Source organism: Balaenoptera physalus, assembly GCF_965194825.1.
Source record: "Balaenoptera physalus genome assembly, chromosome: 14".
In the NCBI taxonomy this organism is placed as follows: Eukaryota; Metazoa; Chordata; class Mammalia; order Artiodactyla; family Balaenopteridae; genus Balaenoptera; species Balaenoptera physalus.
The window spans coordinates 33,857,145-33,880,839 of NC_138893.1; the positions used below are offsets into that span (position 1 = coordinate 33,857,145).

The 23,695-nt window shown below is 40.6% G+C and overlaps 1 long non-coding RNA gene across 1 annotated transcript; it reads right to left on the reverse strand.

The window, feature by feature from the left end:
• Positions 1 to 3,915: 3,915 nt before the first annotated feature.
• LOC309642825 lies at positions 3,916 to 16,504 on the reverse strand. The gene is made up of 2 exons (XR_014253395.1): positions 14,333 to 16,504; positions 3,916 to 14,008 (listed from the first exon to the last, which is right to left on the reverse strand). It is a non-coding gene; the product is annotated as an uncharacterized lncRNA (long non-coding RNA).
• Positions 16,505 to 23,695: the final 7,191 nt, after the last annotated feature.

Consider the following 23,695-nt stretch of genomic DNA (forward strand, 5'->3'; position numbering starts at 1 on the left):
AGACAACAAATTATTTGCTTCTAAGTGCAAACGGCACAGTCCAAGTAAAAGAAAAAAAAAAAAATCTGAAAATAGGTGCCATCTGGCAGAAGTGGTTCCCCATCCCATGCCCTCCCCAGCCCTCACCCATTCTCTTACCCTGGAGCTAGAAAAGGAGGGTGGCAGAGAGCTGGAGAGGAAGGGAGAGAACCGAAACAGTCTGGCTTTGGGCTCTGCTCCCAGAAGACAAGGTGTTGAAATCTGTTGGCAGAGACCCAGATGGATTAGAAATCCCAGAGTGGAGAGAACGAGCGTCACCTGTCCCACCTAGAACCCTGGGCACCTTCTACCTTGTCCCTTGTGCCACAAAAGCCAGGAAACATCAGCACAGGGAGAGCAGAGAGAATGGTTAGGAACTGAGAGGGTCCTCACAGTCAGTCACAACCCTTCCAGAGACCCAGAAAGGCAAGAGAAAGAGAACCATGCTTTCAAAGAGCTCCCGAAAAGTGTGGTCAACTCAGAGCCCTCTTCCCTACGATTGCAATGCTCCCCATGACACCATGAGACTGTGTGTGCCCCATGCTGGGAGACAGCACAGTAAGAGTTCTCCCACTCTTACTGTGGAGGGAAAGGGGGTGTTTAACCCTAAATGACTGAGAGATGACCAGGACCTGGAAGATCCAGGGGAATAGCCCCCAAGGGGTCATCACAGGGTCTGGGATTATTTCGCTTGGGCACCTTCTGGGACAGTCGAAGGTGTCAGAGGGGACCTGCCCACCTGCCACAGGTGGGCAGGGACCTCCAGGTGAGTCAAGCTCACCGTCCACCATTCCTGCCTGGCTCCTTGGCCCTGCTACTGGCACTTCAGCCAGAACGAGACTGAACGGGAACTCAGAGGGTGTATACAGTAAGTTCCAGGCCAGCTGGGTTACCTTCTCTGAACCTCACTTTTCTTGACCGTCAGAAGGGACACAGTCACCTCCCAGGGCTTTGGTGAACCACAGAGAAGGCCTCAATAAAAGGCAGCTACTCCTATTTCCCTCCCCTGACACCAACTGAAATTCTCTGTATCTTTGCCGCAAAATCCTTACAAAGATCGCCAATGCAGCAGAGTGTTTAGCCAAACACTTACTATTTCACTTGTGCCCATGGCTTCCTCCCTCCCTCAAGTCTGCATTTAACAAAACTGCGTGCGACTCTTTATTTGCCTTAGAAGTACATAGGAAATGTATGGGGAAATATTTTTTGGAGACTTACTTCAAAAAGCGCTTAATAATGTGTTGATCCTACTGTTAACCTGGCATTTTGCAAGTGCTTTATAGACATAATCTTTTGACCCTAATCTTATGACAAGAAGATAAGTATTATCACCTTTGTTTTACACATGCATAAAACTGAGGCCATTAAATCACAAGAAGTTATGTCATTAAAAACAATAGTCATAGGTAATATTTATTAAGTATTTACTATATACCAGACACTATTCTCTTTATATATATTAAATAAATATATAAATATATTTGTGTGCCTGGCACATACTAAACATTAAATATGTGTTAAAGACAATATTATTGGACTCCCTGGTGGCACAGTGGTTAAGAATCCGCCTGCCAATGCAGGGGACACGGGTTCGAGCCCTGGTCCGGGAATATCCCACATGCCGCGGAGCAACTAAGCGCGTGCGCCACAACTGCTGAGCCTGCACTGTTAGCCCATGAGCCACAGCTACTGAGCCTGCATACCACAACTGCTGAAGCCCGTGTGCCTAGAGCCCATGCTCTGCAACAAGAGAAGCCACCGCAATGATAAGCCCATGCATGCAACGAAGAGTAGCCCCCACTGGACGCAACTAAAGAAAACCCGCACACGGCAACAAAAACCCAACGCAGCTAAAAATAAATCAATTAATTGATTAATTTTTTAAAAAAGACAATATCATCAGGAGTTCTCACTTAATCTCCTCAATACTCCTCAACCAGTCCTAAGAAGTGGGTACTTTTATCCCATGGGAAATCAGGTCACAGAGAGGTTAAACAAATTGCTGTAGTCACATAGGTCCTAAGTGGTGGAACAGAGATTTGAACCCAAGGAGCCAGATCTCAGCTCCTACAGTCTTTTGCTCACAGCCGGGAAGTAGTATAGGCAGAATCTAAACCCCAACATTTGTCTGACCCCAAACCTCCTGACCACCTCGATAATTTGCGAGGGCTGTAATTCATTTACCTAGAGAAAGCTCAGTCAGCCTCTTTGTCCTGGTGCAGGCTGAGTGCACACTGACACCACCACCACCCTGCCCCAGACCCTCAGGAATATCTGTCTGCTTTTCCCAAGTCTGAAGGTGGCAACTCTGTGCCAGACAGACAAGGTAAGCCAGGCAGTTAGGGTACCATGAATAAGAATATCCATGGCCATCAGATACTAGAGTAATGCTGCTCTCAAAATTCAGATATCCTAGTATCTAAAGCACACCTGACTTGCTCTCCTAATGGATGTGAACCCTCCCTCTTCCAAACCCTCAGATCATTTACTGAACTCTCTCATGGAATTTCTCACATCCTGGCTTATAGGATCCTGCCCTGGTTATTTGAGAACTTCTCACCCCTTCTAGAATTAAGTGCCTTGAGAACTGTATGGTTAAAAGACAGATCTGGCTGCTGCGTAAGAAACATCTCCAAATAACAATGGCTTTAAAAAGATGGGAGTTCATTTCTCTCTCACATAATGGTACAGATGCAGTGTGTGGGGCTGGAGAGCAGCTCTGCTCCACTATGTCATGCAGGGATCCAAGCACCTGCCATCTTTGACTCTGCCATCCTCAGAGCATGGCCTTTATCTGTCTACAATGGCTCTACACCTTGTCTACATTCCAACCAGTAAGAAGGGGGAATGGTGGCAAGGAGAGGGAAAGTCCCTTCCTTCTAAAGGCAGAGCCAAGGTAAAAGTTCTTTCACTATCAAAGAAAGGGAGAACATGTAGTGAAAGAAAATGAGCATCTCAAGTGACCATGGCTTAGGAAATACATTCAAAACGATGTTGTGTGCATGCAGACAATATTTTTTCATCCAACAAATATGTATACAATGCCACCATATGTCAGAAACTGAGCTAATCACTGGGAATCCAATGTAAAGCGTTTACAAACAATGTGTGAATAAATGAATGAGCCCTTTTATGGAAGAGCAATCTGGAAGTAAGGCCATGTAAATTTCATGAGGGCAAATAATTTAAAATACGGGCACATGTAATTTCTTCCCATAGAAGGTCATAGATAAAAACAGACATATTTAAAGCTGAATTTTTGTGGCTTGCTGAAAAATATGGAAAATCAATTATAAAGAAAGTAAACAAATAGACCTGATTTATTGGGCTATGCTGCCACTAGCAAAATATATTACAGAGTCCCAATCCTGAATTTTTACTTTAATGACTTTTCCTGTATTTTGCTCTGAAGCACATTTTTACTTTTTCACTATACAAAAAAAAACAAAACAAAAACCAGACAAAAAGTGGTCACTCACTGCATTTAGATAAATATACAGGTCTAAAATTGAATTCTTTGTGTGTCTTCTATAAGATAAACATTAAACATTCAAGGGATTTAATCTGGGAGAGGAGCCAAAAGTTCAACTCACATTTATTATTATTTCTGAATTATATATAAAGCACCACGTAAAGCTTTTAGTAATAATGTCAGTTGAGCTGCCCCTGGAAAGCATTATTGTTTTCCGCCGTAGACATCACCAGCTCAGCTTTTCTTATTTCCTAAATTCCATTAAGATGGAATTTCCCAGATGGTGCCATCAACCCTCCACCTCTCCCCACCATAAAAAAGTCCAACAAATGATTTGCACTTAGCATTTTAACTAAAATGCGAATAGTAATATGAATAGTAATACTAAAGAGTGAAATCTTAAAATTCAAATGTTAAGAGTTGGATGAAAGTTTTGCAGTGAATTAAAATGAAGTTTTATTTAATTAGAATAAAGTTTTCTGAACTTAGGTTTTAGGTTTCAAAGTGGCAGAGGTGAGTCCTAGGAATTTGTATTTTCTTCCCTTGTGTCATTAACTTGTGATGTTTTTCTCTGAATACATTGCTCCTGAGAAACTGACAATTTCTCCTTCCACTCCGTGGCACCCAGACACACCATACTTACTCAGTGTGCTGTTTCTAGGAGAGCAGCCGCTGTGCCCATTCTGACATCTTTCTTCTCTTCAACTGCATTAGGCTTGACTGAAAGGAACAATTCATAGGCATTAAATAAGAGTTCGTCATCTGGAAGAGGCAGAGTACTGTCTCTTAGAATTTTGCAATTCTCATTTTATGTAACTTAATTGTATGCTTATTTATTCAGCTAAGGTAGGTAAAGCATTTGGCAGTGTGTATGGCAAACAGTTATTATTTGTTTAGGACTTACTATAATTAAGGCACAATTCTAAGTCCTCTGAGGACTACTGAGACTCATTCATTCGTTAAAAATGCTTAAGATGGGATTTCCCTGGTGGTCCAGTGGTTAAGGCGCGGGTTTGATCCCTGGTTGGGGAACTAAGATCCCACATGCTGCGTGGCCAAAAAAAACACAAAACTTAAGGATCATTAACTCTGTATGTGTGCCAATATGTATAAGTGAACATATTCATTCAACATATATTTATGGAGCAACTACTATGTGTCAGACACCATGCTGGGTTTACAAAAGCAAACATAGCCCCTACCATCATGGATTTTACAGGCTACTGGGGAAGGCAGACAACCAAATAATTGCACAAGTAAATATAAAACTAATTATCAAATGGGATAAGTGTTATAATTCTTATAAAGCTTATAAAGCCGTTGCTCATTTTCCTAGCAGTGTCACAAAGAAACACAACCCAACAAATGAAAGTAATTTCAGTATAGCTCAGATCTCTGTCAAGGTGATGAAAAATAAGGAAAGATTGGGAAACTACATCAGGAGGCTGCGGGGGTATGATAACTAAGTGCAATATGGTGCCCTGGATTTGGATCCTGGAACAGAAAGAGGATATTAATGGAAAAACTGGCAAATCTAAATAAAGTCTGGAGTTTGGTTAATGACAATGTACCCAAGTCAGTTTCTTAGTTTTGGCAAATGTACTGTGGCGATGTAAGATGTTAACAACAGTGGGAACTGGGTGAGAGGTATATGGAAACCTTCCCTGTCTTTGCAACTTTTTCATAGATCTAAAATTTTTCCAAAACAAAAAACTTACTTAAAAAAATAGTTCATATCTTTACTTGAATTCTCAAAAAATTCACGATGGTATCTAAATACAGGGATAGTTAACATTTATAAAAGTCTCCATTTGTAATTTACCTCTTATATTAGTTGCCTGTTGCTGTATAACAAATCAACCCAAAACTTAGCAGCTTAAAACAGCAAATAATTATTACCTCACACAGATTCTGAGGATGAGGAATCTGAGAGTGGCTTGGCTGAGTGAATCTGTCTCAGTGTCTCTCATAAGGTTGCAGTCAAGCTGCACAGTCAAGCTGTACACTCATCTCAAGCCTCAACTGGGACTGGAGAATCAAATTCCAAACTCATGTAATTGTTTTTAAGTTTCAGTTTCTTGCAGCTGTTGGCTGGAGGCATTAGCTCTTCACCACGCCAGCCTCTCCATAGGGATGCTCACAAAAATGGCAGCTGACTTCCCCCAAAGCAAGTCATCCAAGAAAGCAAGAACACATATCCAAGACAGAAGCCACAGTCTTTTTATAACCTAATCTCGGAAGTGACATATCACCACTTCTGCCATGTTCTATTTATTAGAGGCAAAATACTGAGTCCAGACCACATACGAGGAGAGAGGAATTCAGTTCCAACTCTTGACGGGAACAGTATCAAAGAATTTGTAGACATGTTTTTAAAACTACTATGTCTCTACTCCCTCCTAGTATCCTCACTGAAATTACAGAAAAGGATCCAAAAAAATCAGTATAAATCCAAAAGGACAAGGAAAACAGAAGAGACAACAGCAACAAAAATTCAGAACCAGGAAATCAGGAAATCAAATCAAACAGCAGATAAAAGGAAGTTGAATCATAAGTCAACATCGGGAAAAACAATGATGCCAGATAATTTGTGCTTCAGAACCTCAAAAAGTCTCATGAATTGGCAGCACCAGGTACTTGTGGAAGTGGAGTAAAGGTTGAAAGTCTGTTTAAGAACTAGTTAGGGTAGCTCCCACTCCATAGGCCTGGGCTATGCACGGTGCCCCCCTTCCCAAGTGCATAGTATGGAAATGGGGCGGGGGCAGCGGAAGAGTCACTTTACAATGAAGAAAGCTAACAGGGACTAGGTCATCCATGTGATCACGGGCAGCAACAACAGTGACAAATCATGTTAATAGGTCGTACGCTTGATATGATGCAACGAAAATGGCACTTTACCTGTGGTCTTCCTCCCGACAGCCAGTAACCCCAGCCTTATCATGAGAAAAACATCAAATTTCAATAGTGGGGCATCCTACAAAACACCTTACCATTAGTGTTTATTCGAGGTCATCAGAAACCAGGAAAGTCTGAGAAACTTCCATAGCCAAGAGGAGCCTAAAGAGACATGACAGCTAAATGTAACATGGTATTTTAAATGGGATCCTAGAATGGAAAAGAGACATTAAAAAAAAAACTAAAGGAATCTAAACTATGGACTTTAGTTAATAATAATGTACCAGTATCAGTTTATTAATTGTAACAAATGTTCATACCAATGTAAGATGCTAATAGTAGTGGAAACTTAGTGCTGGGTCTATGGAAACATTATACCACCATCTCAGTTTTCTCAGACCCCCTAGATGCTCTCCCCAACTTGATGTATTTCAGCAGCTGCTCCTGCCCCACCCTGGCAGAAAATGAGAGGTTTATTCACTGGAGTGGGTAAAAAAGATGGAAGCACCAACCATAGTTGAGGGACAGAGTAAGATACTGAAAATAAGATTAAGTAAGAATTTACATATCAATGTGGAAACATTCAGCTCCCCTCCCTGACTCAGAACCCAGAGGAAACAAGGCTTCTACACCCCAAGAAGGAGATTTGAAAATTCTTCTCTGGCCAACTCAAGAGAAAAGACACAAAGATAGTTAGGAGAATAGGAGAAATTCCCCGATGAAACAGTCCCTCCACCCATGGTGAGGCTCTCAATCAACAAGCCCAATTCCACTGGGGTTCTTAGTGTCTCAATCTTAAAAATAATTACCAGATATTTGAGGAAAATCCTTAAAATGAAAGACACCAAAAAGAGTAAAAAGCAATTTAGAAGAAATAGACACCACAAGAACAAAAGCTTCAAAGCCATATTTAATATTCTCAGAGCAATAAGAGAATAGTTTATCTCCATGAAATTAGAACAGGATGCTATAAAAATGAGCACAAACAAGAAAAAAGGGGAGGTGCTCTTGGAAATTAAATTTTTAGCAGCCAAAATGAAAAACTCAGATGACAAAAAGCCAAAGGGATGAAAAAATATTAGAGAAATAGGAAGAATAGTCCAGGAGGTTCAACACCCAAATAAGAGGGGTGCCCTCAGAAGGAGAGTACAGAAAAACCAAAGGGAAGAAAATTAATTTATTTATGTTTCAAGAACATTTTCCAGAATTTAAAGAATGAGTCTGCAGGTTGAAAGGATCAACTGACAATGGATACAAATAGACCCATACCCAGACACAGGATCATGACATTCTGAAACATGAGAGACATGGTCTAGCCAAACATATTAATTCCATTCCCCTCCTTGCCAATGACTGGCTCAGGACTGGGTGTACAGTGCAATGCGAGTCACTGAGATTTGAAGGGAAGTGTGCATTAGCTTTCTGGGAAACGTCTCTTAATAACTCACATAGATGCGGGAAGAAAGACTCCCTTTTGCTGCTTCTGGATGTTCGGAACTGCCTTAGCCATCTTCGAACCGCAGAACACACAGCCCAAGAGGACACACATTTGGTAAGTGGAAGAGCTAGGTCTCAAGTCTACCTCCAAATCCCATGTTCTTTTTTTTCCCCAAGGGGGAGCCCCCCCTTTTTATTTCTCTTTGTGCTCATAGTTATAGCATCCTGTTCTAACTTCATGGAGATAAACTATTCTCTTATTGCTCTGAGAATATTAAATATGGCTTTGAAGCTTTTGTTCTTGTAGTGTCTATTTCTTCTAAATTGCTTTTTTTCCAAGCGGCACATGGGAATCTTAGGTCCCTGACCAGGGATCAAACCCATGCCGCCTGCAGTGGAAGCGCAGAGTCTTAACCAATGGACCGCCAGGGAAGTCCCCAAATCCCATGTTCTTTATTTAGCTCATAGTCTACACTGAAAGACTATCCACAGATAACAGCCTGAGGGAAAAATCATACCTGTGGCTCATATTATGTCACAATAGTTTATACATCAAGTGCCTCTAATTAGCTGTTGGCACTTTTCTGGAACCTCTGCAACTTGAATTTGTATACTTATTAGCACTAGAAAGTAACCCTAGATCATAAATCTTTGAATATCAATAGCCTGGAAGTTTTAGTAACAGCAATTATCAGTTTAACCTACAACTCATTCAAAATGTCATCTAATAAACAAGTACCTTAAGAAGGCTCTTTCGCTTTCAAGTTCACTTATTTTCATGCCAGATACTGTATTCAGATATTAAGTCTCTGGCTTATTAAAGCAATAGTAGTAAAGAGGCCAAAGTCATGAATTTGAATCTCCAGGTAAACTAGTTTACTTTAATTATCTCCACCACTAACTTCAATCAGTAATATTTCAAAGAAATGAAGTTTGTCTGAAACAAGAGGCAAGTTTCATCATGTGACCAAAAAAAAAAATGAGGAGATGGTCAAATTGGTGGTGGAGGATCATCGTATTCTGGCAAAAAAAAAAAAAAAAAAGTAGTCATGCCAGTAATGAGAAAGCACCTTTATGAACAAAGGGGGCTAGTGTGTTTTATGGTTCAGGCAACAGTCTCACTGAATCAATGGTGTTAACCACTTCCTGTGGCGTGATGACACGCGTAACCAACAGCTCTGTCCAGATCACCGTTCTAAATGCCAAGCCTTCGTAGCCAGCTGCAACTGTACATCCCCTCCTGAAGTTCCTATGGCTGTCTGAGCCTCAACATAGTGAACCCTGATCTAGACCTTCTCCTTTCTCGATGCATGGCACCACCATGCAACAAGTTGCCCAAGACAAATCTTAGAAGCCATTCACAACCACTCCCTGCCACCCAGCAAAGGTCTGTATATCCTTCCTTCTCTCTCAGTGTTTCTTCGCTTTGACCCCTCCTCTGTATCCCAGTTTAGGCATCTCTTTCCTGGTCTATTTCAATGGTCTTCTAAGTAGTCATTCTTTTTCTAGTATCTTCTCTCTCCAATCTCTATAGTTATTAGAGTTATACTAAAATGCAAATCTGATGGGAGGAAGCAAAGGAGAAGAGTGGAGAGGTGGGTGTGTGGTCCATCACACAGGCAACATGGGTGTGTGTTTTATCTCCTAAATAGGGAACCTCTGAAAGCTTTTACACAGGGGAGTGACGTAAGCGTAAAGATTTTGTTTGTTTGGGGCTTTTTTTGCTATCAAATGGACATAGGATCCCATTACTATTTAAATTTGTGTTTTTCTGACTGATATTGAGCATCTCTTTGGATACTTATCATTCATTCAGGCTTCCCCTTCTGTAACTTCCCTATTCATATAATTCCCTTTTTAATTTTTTTCCCTAATATATTTCCCTTTTTTCTATACCGATTTTTAGATGTCTTTCTCCACACTCCAGAAGCTAAAGCCAATTTTTTTTTCAGTCATAGATGTTGTACATACATTACCAGCTGTTACCTATTCATTTACTTTGATGATGGCATTTACCTTTTAACAGCAGCCAAAAAAAAGCCTATTTTTAATGTATTCAAATCTATTGTTTTCTTTATTGTATACACTTTGAGCATCTATTAAGAAATCCCCCCCACCCAAGATCACAAAGAATTATCTACATTTTTTTCTATAACGTTGCACTTTTATCTTTAAATTTAGGTCTTTAATCCACCAGAAGTTTATTTCTGGATATGGTAGAGACGAGGACCCAACTTTATTTTTCTCCAGATAACAACCCAATTTTCCCAAGATTATTTACCAAATAATCCATCTTTTCCTTAGCTCTATAAAATACCAAATCCTCATTTATACAGGGTCAATTTCTGGATGCTTTTCATTTACTTACATTTTATTTTATATCCTCTAATAGAGTTTCAGACTTTTCTTCATAAAGGTCTTGAGAATTTTTATTATGTTAATTCCTAGAAAATTTATAGGTTTGTGGAGTTTGAAGTTGTTTTTCTGTATTTTAATTGGTTTTCTTTTCATTTTATAATGAGTTATTTCTAGAGTAAGGGAGATGCTATTAATATTGATTTTGTACCCCATTTCTTTCAAATTCACTGAGACTTTCTTTGTGGTATGATACATAAATCTCTTTGTGCCTGCTCTGTGTGTGCTCGAAAGAATGTATATTCTGTGTTGCTTAAATTTATCTCTGCTAATGTGGGTTAAGTAATCACGTTATTAAACTCTTCTGTATCCTTGGTTATTTTTTCTGCTTAATTTATCAGCTTTTGAGTATATGTTAAAATCTACAACTATAATTCTTGATTTATCTATCTCTCATCTTACATCTACCATATGTTGCTTTATATGTTCCAAAGGTATAATATTAAGGGCATATGTCTATGATCATTAGATCTTCTTGGTCTATTGTGCCTTTTATCAGCATGCAACACCTTGCTTTGTCTTTGATTTTTTTCCCATAAGTCTGTTTTGTCTGACACTAAAATTGTTCCTTGAGCTTTATTTGCCTGGTGTATCTATTTTCACCTCTTTATTTTCAGTTTTCCTGTGTCCTTTTGTTTCAAGTGCAACTTGGTAGATAAAATGTCACTGGATCTCAGGATTCTCTCATTCAGCCCATCCCAGAGTCTCTGACTTTGGCAGTCCTCCTTCCTTCACAGGGCTCCTGATCTTCAGATGTCTCTTAATTGTTCTTCTGAGTTCACCATTATTCCCTTAAGACTATTCATTGGCCAGTGATGGCTCTCTGGTAGGGAGAAGAGGCCCTACCTTGAGCTTCTCCAGGTGAGTTGGAGGTACAGACACAGACACAGAAAGCCCCGACTTGGGCTTTCCAAGCTCAAGCAATTCCTGCCTGGGTACCCTGTGGTGTGATAGAAGCTCTGGACACATGGAGGTGGGCACTCAATCAATCAGTGTGTTCATCTGCCTGCTAGTTTATGAGCTGTTTTAGATTTTAGGGTTTCAAGCACCCAAAGTTCTGGTCCAGCCATACAATCAAAGGTCTGCTATTGCCCTGGTTTGGTGACGTAAGAGAGAGAAAAAGCCCAAGTATAACCAGTCCCAGTCCAACCCTGGCTTTGGTTTCCTGCCCTGGACCCAACTCTCCCCTTTCTCCTGAGAGTTTAGGGTCAGTTGTAAAGTGCGGTTTTGAGCAACATTCCCTCCCTATCTCCTCTCGGCATCTCCAGTGTGGGAATCAGAAGTTGTTGGTTTCCCTAACCAGAAGATACATTCTAAATAGCCTGTAACAGACATTTGTTTTTCTTGCAAGGTATTGTGCAACTGTTTGTTGCCTATAAATCAACTTAATTTAGATTTTGAGCCTTTCCCATGGTCAAGCTGGTGGAAAAATACAAGCCCTTTCTCTCTTGATTTTCAAAAGGTGATCTATTCACATGGCTCAGGAATATCTAAAAAGTGACACTGTGAAAACCTCCTTCCCACCCCCAAATCTAACCAACGATATTGGTTTATTATGCATATTCCAGAGTTTCATTATATATATACAAGAAGCATAAGAATATATTATATGTGCACGCACGCACTGTCTTATTTGCTCCCTTTTTCTGCAAAGGACAGCATACTATACAATCTACTCAGCATTTTGCCTTTGTTATTTCACTTAACTTTCTGGTAGATCTTTGTCTACCGAAAGGTTGAGCATCCTTTTTATAGCTCTACAGTCTCCCACAGCATGGAGGACTGTGATTTATCTAACCATCTCCCCCTGACAGACATCAAGGTTGTTTACGGTCTCCGCTATTACAAACAATGCTGCATTGAATAAAATAGAGCACTTAAACAAAGGGGGGAAACAAAAAAACAGCCAAGGCATTTCATTTTGTGAGTGTTTCCCAGTAATTTCTTTCTCCTGCTGCTGTTTCTTCCTGCTGCATTTTTATTTTCCTGGAAGCTTCATGTTGATGCTTGATTGCAGTTTCCACATTGTACAGGGTCATTTTAGCAGTTGGAATTACACAATAAAATAGAAAAATGTGCATTTGTGGGTAGCAACAAGAGCAGCAAATCTTGCATTTGTCCAATGCCTTCTGCAGCCCCAAGTGCTGAGACAGCAGGCTGGTGGAGACTTCGAAAGCTCAACACACAGTGACAATCAGCTGCAGACACCTCCTTTCTGCCACAGCAGCCTAAGATGCCCAGGGTGTGCTGGTCAGCCCATTCTTTCAAAGGCTACAGAAACCACAGAAGGCACACAGGAATTTTTTTCCTCAGTGCTTTCAAAAATCCACTGGCATATATACTGAAAAGAATTGAAAGCAGGAGGACTTCCCTGGTGGTTCAGTGGGTAAGACACCACACTCCCAATGTAGGGAGCCTGCCTTCAATCCCTGGTCAGGGTACTAGATCCCACATGCCGCAACTAAGAGTTTGCATGCCACAACTAAAGACCCTGCATGTGGCAACGAAGATCCCGTGTGCCGCAACTAAGACCCAGTGCAGCCAAATAAGTAAATAAATATATTTTAAAAAAAGAATTGAAAGCAGGGACTCAAAGTGATATTTATACACCCACGTTCAAAGCAGCTCTATTCACAATAGCCAAAGGGTGGGAGCAACCCCAGTGTCCACTGACGGATGAATGGATAAACAAAATGTAGTATATACATAAAATGGTATGTTATTCGGCTTTAAAAAGGCAGAATATTCTGGCAAGTACTACAATATGGATGAACCTTGAGGACATTATGTTCAGTGAAATAAGCCAGACACAAAAGGACAAATACTATATGTTTCCGCTTACATGAGGTACCTTAGAGTCATCAAGTTCGTAGACACAGACAGCAGATCAGTGGCTGCCAGGGGCTGGAGGAAAGAAAGGAGTGGGAAGTTATTGTTGATGGGTACTGAGTTTCAGTTTTGCATGATGAAAAGAATTCTGGAGATGGATGGTGGTGATGGTTGCACAGTAATGTGAATGTACTTCATGAGACAATATTGTACTTAAAAATGGTGAAGATGGTAAGTTTTTGTTTTGTTTTTTGGTGGGGTCTTAGTTCCCCGACCAGGGATCGAACCCATATCCCCTGCAGTGGAAGCGCAGAGTCTTAACCACTGGTCCACCAGGTAAGTCCCTAAGATGGTGAGTTTTATGTTATGTGAATTTTACCACAATTTTTAAAAAATTTAAAGAGTAAAAACGATAAACTATTGGCAGCCCCTTGATTGATGTCAGTCTCTTTGTATCAGCAGCTGTAAGCGGAGCCTTTTCTGATCATATCATTTCTCCATGATCCATTTCTCCACAATCAGTGGAGTCGCACAGAAAAAGATCTTATCCTGAGAACGATAGTAGTGAGACCGCCAAGTTAATATTAATCAAGCCCCCACTAAGCCGGGCACTAAGCTCAGCTCCTTTATCTCATTTAATCCTTATTAAAGCTCTGCAAGGTCAACACTATCTACATTTTGCAAATGAGAAAACCAACCAGTGTTTGGTAAATCCAAAAGATAAACAGCTGAAGACCATTAGCACTCATTAGAGTGAGGAGTTAGGCAAAGGACATGAGATAAATGAAAAATAATCAATACTTTCCCATGTACCAAAAATTTCCAACTCGAAATTGTTTTTAAAAAATCATCCCATCCACAGCAACAACAAAAACTTCAAAATACTGGGGAAACATTGCAAAAAATCTACTGAAGAAATATAAATAAGAGAGGAATTGGGGGCTTCCCTGGTGGCGCAGTGGTTGGGAATCTGCCTGCCAATGCAGGGGACACGGGTTCGAGCCCTGGTCTGGGAAGATCCCACATGCCGCGGAGCAACTAGGCCCGTGTACCACAATTACTGAGCCTGCGCGTCTGGAGCCTGTGCTCCACAACAAGAGAGGCCGCGATAGTGAGGGGCCCGCGCACCGCGATGAAGAGTGGCCCCCGCTCGCCGCAACTAGAGAAAGCCCTAGCACAGAAACGAAGACCCAACACAGCCATAAATGAATAAATAAATAAATAATTAATTTAAAAAAAAAAAAAAAAAAAGAGAGGAATTGGGACAAGGGGACAGAGTGAAAAATTCACTTCTTACCTGGTGCAATGGACTGAACATATATGTTCCCCCCAAATCCATATGTTGAAATCATAACCTCCAATGTGATGGTATTAGGATGTGGAGCCTTTGGAAGGTGATTAGGTTATGAGGGTGGAGCCCTCACGAAAGGGAATAGTGCCCTTATAAAAGAGACCCCAGGGAGCTCCCTCACCCCTTCTGACACGTGAGGATACAACGAGAAGACAGCCATCTATAAATCAGGAAGCAGCCTCTCACCAGACACTGAATCTACTGACAGCTTGATCTTGGACTTCCCAGCCTCCAGAAATGTGAGAGATAAATTTCTGCTGTTCATAATTCATCCAGTCTGTGGTAGTTTGCATAGCAGCCCCAACAGACTAAAACACCCAGTACTACCTCTGTATAATTTTATATTCGTGGGGACTTCCCTGGTGGTCCAGTGGTTAGGACCCTGTGCTTCCACTGAAGGGAGCACGGGTTCAATCCCTGACTGGGGAACTAAGATCCCGCATGCCACGTGGTGCAGCCAAAAATAATAATAATAATAATTTTATATTCATATTTAAATGAAATTTCTGCCTAGTGAAAAAAATAAATGATGCCCTGGGCCTAAAGTAAAAACCTCTCCAAGTTGCTGTGAGGACCAGATGAGATCCTGCACAGTGATGGCTTCTCCCAGTGCCTGGCACACAGTCAGCGCTCTGTGGATGGAGATTTTTCTTATTTCTTTGAATGCTCTTCAGTGATAACAAGGAGAGCCAAATATCAGACAGGCTGATGCTAATAGTGGTTGGAATTACTCTTTGAGTAAGATTTATTTTAATTTCCAATCTTCTTCAATGTAGTTAAAATTACAATTTGATTTGTATAAATATGTATTTACCTAAGGAGAAGGAACACAATGAGAATAAAATACATTGCAGTAAAATACCTAGTGTGCGTATATGTAAAAAATTATAGGAAATATGTATGAATTCATATGGATATATTTAGAATGCATTAACCAAGAACTTAACAGTAGTCAGAAGGCAGTTGAATTGGGAATACAGGAGTTAATTAATTGGGTCAGGGTAGTGAGAGTCGCAATTTTAACTATAAGGAAAAAAAAAAAAAAAAAAAAAAAAAAAATCCTTTAACCCATCCAGGTGTTTTATTTGATCCAATCAGGGTCTGATTTCTCTGGTTCTTCAGAAACTTTTCTAACTTTAATGTTTACTTCTTCCTTTGAAGGGCGAAGTCCACCAACTCTTGTACATACTTAAGGAGATTAATTTTTAAGCTCTCTCCTCTGATATAAAATGTACACCACCTCCTCTCCTTTCATGTTAGTTCCCACTGGGGTGAGCCAGGCACAAAAATTTGAAGAAGCCTCAGCTATTATTAAGGAAGGAATACATGGCTACCAATCAGGCTGAAGACATGGGTCAAGGAGATTTAAAAAGAAACTCGTTCATTAATTCCATTCATTCCTGTATGATAAACACTTTACATCCATGAGCTCATCTAATTCTCATAACAACCCTAAAAAGTGTAAGTAACTATTATAATCCTTATTGTACATTTTAGGGCTGTAAAGCTTCAAGAAGTGAGATTACATGATGAGTAAGTGGTGGAACAAACAAAAAAGGCAACCTCTTTCCAGAGCCTGTGCTCTTAGCCATTACCCTATACCCCATCCAGCCCCTCAGTGGGAGACCTACCAGGGCACACTAGGCACTGAGTGTTTTTCCCCTAGGATTATAGACAAAAGTGCAGCGAGAGGAGAACTCCAGCTCTGGGTGCACAGAGACCTTACTAAGGGCAAAAGCTGGTCCTTGGAAAATGTTCCCCCAAGGAGAGATGTGTCTGGTAAGAATTTAAAGGCAAAGCTATGTAAGCAACTGTGGAAATTCATAGCCATGGTGCTACCCATTGAGGTGAAGACATTCCTGTCAAGTAGTGACTTAAGCAGTGATTTTAAGCCACCCAGCATTTTACCACAATGTGCCTTAGTGTGTGGTTTTCTTTGTATTTATCCAGCCAAGGGTTTATAGTATTTATTGAAACCATTCATCAGTTTTGGAAAATCCTCATTATCTCTTAAAATATTGCTTCTGCCCTATTCTCTGCCCTCCTTGCCTTCAAGGACTCCAATTACACATATTTATATCTTCAAGAAGATTTAATTTTAAATTAAAGGAATCATATCTCTTACACTCTTGCCTGTGTTTTCTATCCTTTGCCTCTGTGAGCAACAGTCTATCTCTTTCTGACCTACCTTCCAATCCACTATTCCTCTCTTCAACTATGTCTTATCTGGCGTGAAACCCACTGCTGAATTCTTATCTTCCATTGCTATATTTTTCAGTTCTAGAATTTCCATTCAGTTTCTTGTATATCTCCAGTTCTGCAAAATAAGTCTCCAAATTGTCATCTAATTTCTTGACAATATTAATCACCGTTATTTTAAGTCTGTGTCTAATAACTCCAATGTCTGGATCTACTATACATCTGTCTTTACCATTTTTTTTTTTGTCTGTTTGGTTTTGGTTTTCAGTCATATAGATTGGTCATTAGGTATGAAAAATTATACAGAAAATTTGAAGCTCTGGGTGATGTTATCTTCCTCTCCCCAAAAATGTATTTTTCTTCTTGCAGGTAGTTTGGAGAGGGGTAGATCACCTTACAACCAAGGATTAAGCTGATTTAAACCTGGGCTTTAGTCTTTCTGAGGGCTGCTCTACTTCTGGTTCATCCCTATCTGATGGAATAGACTGTTAGAAGTCCCGGCTGAAATCCTGGGGGTATTTATAAGAATCCCTCATCCTTGGTGTGCCTGAAACTTGAATTGTTGTCTCCTCAGTCATAAGAATGCCAGAAGAGCTCAGCTTAGTAGCATCTCAGTAGGCACCTTCTGCATTAGCGATTACCTCGAGGGGAGAAGTGGCACCAAATGTCAGCCTTCCCTTCTCTCTGGGATCTTGATCTCTCAAGTCCTTGCTTCTTTGGTACGCCTCTGTTACCTTCAGATATTTTCCCCATCTATTATATTTTCTAGTTGTTTTTGCTGGAAGGGCTGGTGTACAATAAGCTAGTCCACCAATACTGAAAGTGGAAATCTCCCTTGTGGCATTGCAACTGAAAAACGTGATGAGTTGGGCACTAAAAAACTGGGTGGGGAAAAAAGCCAAAAAGTAACAAGAATATTCTGGAAGGTAAGATTTCTTGTCAAGAGGCAACATTGGATGGGCTACTCTGCTCCCCCTCTTCCCCTCTCATACACATAATTTGGATTTAAAAGATTTTGGAAGGTAAACAGAATCTGAACAGGTTTGTGAGGAAACAATACCTAAAGCCAATTATTACATTTCCTGAAATTAAAGTTTTATGTCCAAAGGCAAATTTCATTTTTAAATAAGTGAAATGCCACAGGTACTACAAAAGGAATTTAAAATATTGCTAATGCTAACACTGGCTACATAAGTCAGACCAAGTTCTAAAGTAAGACATATGCCCTGAATGAAAACAAATGAATGCAATACAAATCATATACACAGCATAAACAAGATAACTCAAAACTTCCTGAACCAGGGAGCCTTTCCAGAAGGTTCAGAAACTGGATCATTAGGTTTACATGGCATCCACTGATCAAACCAGTTTGTGGTTTAGACACAAAGTACCACCTTTTGGTTAAAAAAAAAAAAGCCAATGTGTTCTAACAGAGGAATACCTTCTAGAATTCACATTTCCTATAACTGTTTCATTTTTTTTAATTCAGCTTTTTAGCAGGATTAATTTTTGGCTGAAAAATAGAAAAACCACTTTACTAGATAGCTCAGTGACTGAGAGTTAAATCTACTTGAAGTGTAAGTTTGGGGGGGATACCAACACTACCATTTAGGGAACAGAATCTTGAGGGTGATTTTGAGCCTGCAAAGAGGTTGTACAAAGACTCAAATAAAATCAAGTGAAAAAAAAAAAAATCAAGTGAAGAAAGTCTGATTTTCTTAGCAACTTCCTATTTCACTTGACCTCAGAGAAATCTTATACCTGTTCAGTGATTGAATTTAAAACCTAATTCAGGTGTTCACAAAGCTTTCTCTGAAAGGAGATTCATCAAAAGGTTGATCTACCTGATGTATCTTTCTATCCATACATACACACACATTTATATACATACATATTTGGAAAATTGGAAACAATCAAAAAAATAGGTGACTAAGTAAAAATTGATTTGATTTTATAGAAGACTCTTTTCATAAAATAGGAAAAACTCAAGAAATAGTAAATGAAAAAAGCAAGTTCCAAATATTATAATGTGATCCCATTTTTATTAAGGAAAAGTGCAAAATGGTGAGGGTGGAATACGTGTGATTGTTATTTTCTCATTTATGCGTCTCTGCATTTTCCAAATTTTCAAATCCAACACAATGCCAAGAGCTACTTTATATTTATACTTTTTGAGGCCTGTCAGAGTTACCTATATTTATAAATAATGTACTTCCACACAGAAACAAAATGGTGCCACAGAAAGAGGACTGGACTTGGAGAAGAGTTGAGTTCAAGTCCCAGCTTCACCGTTCACTCCTCTGAGTCACTTTGGACAAGTCATAGCACCTCTGGGAATCTCGGTTCTCTCATCTATAAAGATGGAGGGACCTCCCTGGTGGCGCAGTGGTTGGGAATCTGCCTGCCAATGCAGGGGACACGGGTTTCAGCCCTAGTCCAGGAAGATCCCACATGCCGCGCAGCAACTAAGCCCGCGAACCACAACTATTGAACCCACGTGCCACAACTACTGAAGTCCGTGCGCCTAGAGCCCATGCTCCTCAACAAGAGAGGCCGCTGCGATGAGGCCTGAGCACCACAATGAGGAGGGGCCCCTGCTCGCCGCAACTAGAGGGAGACTGCACGCAGCAACGAAGGTCCAACGCAGCCATAAATAAATAAATAAATAAATTTATTTAAAAAAAAAAAAGATGGAGATGCTTATCGCTGTCCCGCCTTCATCCCTTAATTAGTGCGAAGGTCAAACACAAAAAGTTCATGAAAGCCTTCTGCCAAGAGGAAAGTGAGGTTCAATAAAAGGAATAATCAGTAACTACCAAAGATGCTCTTAAAGTTCTTGTGGGTCTGACTCAAGCTTATAAAGTTAAAGGCTCTGTATTTTGTCTCAGAAAAAATATCCATCATTGCCACACACCTGTTCCCTCACGTGGGACCCTGACAAAGCACCAAAGCAGGAGTGTTGGACAGGTAGGTAGTATCAGCCCATAGAGAGAAAAAACAAGATGTTTTCACAGACCACTAGAGTGAAGAAACAACTGTCCCAGGTCCCTGGTGGTACCTTGTCAACAGTTACGTGAAGCAGAAGAAGACAAGGTAAGGATGTAGTGGGAAAGACATCCACGTATGAAGAATAGGGTAATTTTTTTTGTTTTGCTTTGTTTCTTTTGTTTTCAAATTAATTAATTAATTTATTTATTTTTGGCTGTGTTGGGTCTTCGTTTCTGTGCGAGGGCTTTCTGTAGTTGGGGCAAGTGGGGGCCACTCTTCATTGCGGCGCACGGGCCTCTCACTATCGCGGCCTCTCTTGTTGCGGAGCACACGCTCCAGACGCGCAGGCTCAGTAGTTGTGGCTCACGGGCCTAGTTGCTCCACGGCATGTGGGATCTTCCGGACCAGGGCTCAAACCCATGTCCCCTGCATTGGCAGGCAGATTCCCAACCACTGCGCCACCAGGGAAGTCCCCTATACGGTAATTTTTTTAGATGATAACACACTCCTCTGCCTTCCAAATCCACTAAAAAAAAAAAAAAGAATCTTGGGACTTCCCTGGTGGTCCAGTGGTTAAGACTCCGCGCTTCCACTGCAGGGGCACGGGTTTGATCCCTGGTCAGAGAAGTTCTGCATGCCATGCAGTGCGGCCAAAAAAAAAAAAGAAAGAATCCACCAGTTACTTATTATGTGATCCTGGACAAGTCACTCCATGCTTCTGACCTCTGTTTCCTTATCTATAAAATGGGCCTGTGCCATTCCTATGCCACAAATATCAGAGTGACCTATGAAGCTGTTATTCCACTTGGGATTCAAGGTGGACACAAATGGACTTGGACGCAGGAGACCAGGACTCCAACGCTGGCTTTGTCATTAACTGCAACGGTGACCAAGGCCCTTCCTCTTTAATCCTCAGATTGCTGGGAAGGGTTAGAAGGATTTCTGAGCCCCCAACCCAGCCACAGTTCAAGCTATGCACATCCACTGTTCTCCCAGACTGGGCTGTTTATATACAAGTGGCCACCCTCCCCCTGCAGTGGCATCTGTGCTAGGACACCACCTCTGTCTGACAAGTTGAACTTGTACAGATAGTGCTGCCAGCCTGCCACTGACAGCGATGCAACTGGGCTGTTCTTATAGTTACAGAAATACGTAGATTTACATCGACCTGTCCACAGGCCCTTACTGTCCGATAAGACTCCTTGTGGCCAAGCCTAGAAATTTGTGAAATTCCAAGTCTTCCTCCCTTTTCTCCTCCAACTTCTTCCCAAACTGACCATCTAATTTTAACAACACTGAACATTTGTTTCCAGATTTTCACTCTTTAACTCTCCCATGATGAACAATCCAGTGTATATAAATCTTTGTCTATTTTTTTTAAGACTCTATTTCTCAAAGTGAAATTACTGGGTTAAAAGGTACAGACCATTTTAATGCTCTTGATACATACTACAACAAATTGACTTCTGGAAAAGAACAAGCAATTGATATTCCTGCTAGCAATGTATGAAGCTGTGGGCCCATCCTTTTGTTTTGTTTTGTTCATTTGCCAGTATGAGCAGTTAAAAAAAAAAAAAAGTCCCCCCTTTTACATTTTAATTTGTATTTTTGAGATAAGTCACAAGGATGAACATTTTATTTCAAGTGTACTGGCTTGTTTTGTTCTGTTTCAGTGAATTATCTGTTCGTGTCCTTTCCATATTTTTTAAGTTCATCAAAGAAAATCTGTGAAGCAATTCCTTCCATAGCTAAACAGGGTGGGAGACTTAACTCTAGACACAAAAATAAAAATGTGAAATTGATTAATGTGAAATGAAAACTTTAGCTAAATATCCTGTTAACACACACATTGGTTACAGAAATTAAAGCATACACACTTCCATTTTTGTAAAATATTTTTTACCTTAAAGCAATTTTAAGAAAAATTGATCTTTTTCTCTACTTTGCCATTCTAAATCCACCTTATGAAAAACTGTGACTTTTCTTTAGATGTGACACTTTTAGTCAAAATGAAACTATATAAAATAAAATTCAAAAGCAAAGTAAAATAAAATAAAAACTAACCACTTTAAAGTTGGCTGGGATCTGAACTATACAAAACTAAACAACATCCATAAAATGAAAACTTCTTTAAATATTCATTTCCCTTTGGGGCCTGGTAAATGGGAATTTAGTTCCAGTTTACTGCACATGATCACTCTTGCAATTCAAGGAAGTTCTTTCTGGAATTTTAAGATATGCCAAGAGTAGACGTGATGTTCCTCTTTTTAAAAATAAACAGTTTTCACATTTTTTCATTTAAATTTTATTTATTTACTTATTTATTTATCCATTGCAGTGGCTTCTCTTGTTGCAGAGGACGGGCTCTAGGAGCACAGGTTTCACTAGTTGTAGTGCGTGGGCTCAGTAGTTGTGGCACAAGGGCTCAGTAGCTGTGGCTCACAGGCTCTAGAGTGCAGGCTCAGTAGTTGAGGTGCACGGGCTTTGTTGCTCCGAAGCATGTGGGATCTTCCCAGACCAAGGCTCAAACCCGTGTGCCCTGCACTGGCAGGCAGATTCTCAACCACTGCGCCACCAGGGAAGTCCCTTGATGTTCCTCTTTCAGTTCCAAAGAAAGTGGTGACAGACATGACTCTACAATCCAGCCAGCAGACTGGATTTAATTCTCTGCAGATCAGCACCACATGTTGGACTAGAGACACGGAGGATTCAGAAACCTTCATCTTTACGTATTTCTTCTGGAGGAGACTGAGGCTCAAACTCATCAATGCAAAACTCATCAGATTTGACAACAGTCGAGGTAAACTATAATTTTCAGTTGGCAAAATATTGTCATTTTATAGAGAATAAAACTCCACAGACCCCAGGCAATAAGAAGTCATGAAAGAGGGAGAGAATCATATACAGTCATCCGAAGACCACGGTCCTACTAGATTCAAGGGTTGACAAAACTGATTTGGGAAAGAGGAAAAAATGTGGAGACGGTGAGGGCTTGATTCTGCAATTTGTTGGAAAATGAAAAATGGCATCAGAAAATGTATTTTGAAAGAAGTTAAATGAAAAGTATTTGAGCTAAAAGATATGAGGTATAGTCTCAAAAAAAAAAAAAAGTAACTTCCTATTACAAATGTATGTTTCCAATATAAGACTGAAGAGTTTGCCTACCCAAATGCTGAATAACAAAATCTCTCCCTTTCACACACATGACCCAAACATGACCCAAAGAAGTTCTAATGAGAACTTCTAATGACAGAAAAGCTACTTCAAAACTGGCAAATTAAGGATTTCTGGAAGCCTGTCTGGTAAAAACTATCATGGGTATTATTTAAAGAAACTAAGTATTTTGACACAAGATAAGGGGATGGGGGGTGGATTTTATATGTATCTTTCCACAGGGAAAGCTTTGTTCTTTTTAATTCAGAGGAACAAAAAACATTAAATACAGATCCTTAAGGTGAAAGTGAACTTCCAGCCTAAAAAGGACACCTCGCCAGGTAACTGCACGTTTAGAAATGGGCATCTCCCTCCGTCGCCAGCCACTTCCTGAAATCTACTCATGCAGGTGCCTTCCTCTTACCTGATGGATGTCCACGAGGGTCCAGGTGTAACTATGAGAAACTCTCTCACGTTCCCACTGTGTCTGGGGAGGGGTGCAGGTTGAGGACAGCGTGGCAGAGGCTGTAGGTGTCAGGGAAGAGGATGGAAATGGGGTTCTTATTCGCATTTCTGTGCGCTCGGGGTTTGCCTCCCTTTGAGGGCAGAGAATGGAATCCCGTGTTAGTTGTTTTCCCCTGTTGAACAGTGCTTTATGAGTTAAGACACCTGAGACCAAACCAGGGTAAAACAAATGTCAAACATCACTGAGCAGCACTGGTACAGGGGAAGCAGGCCCACTCAGGGATTCTGGAGGGTGGAGGCTTTGCGGAAAAGGTGGGAGCCCGAGGTTCTGGTCTGCTGCAGCATCTGGAAAGGATGATAATGGAAGAGCAAATTGGGAGGATGAATGACCAGCTTGGTTCCTACAGAGGGAGCAGCAGGCAAGGCCGAGAGAGGCTGGGAAGCAGAGCAGGGAGGGCAGGAAATTCTGAACC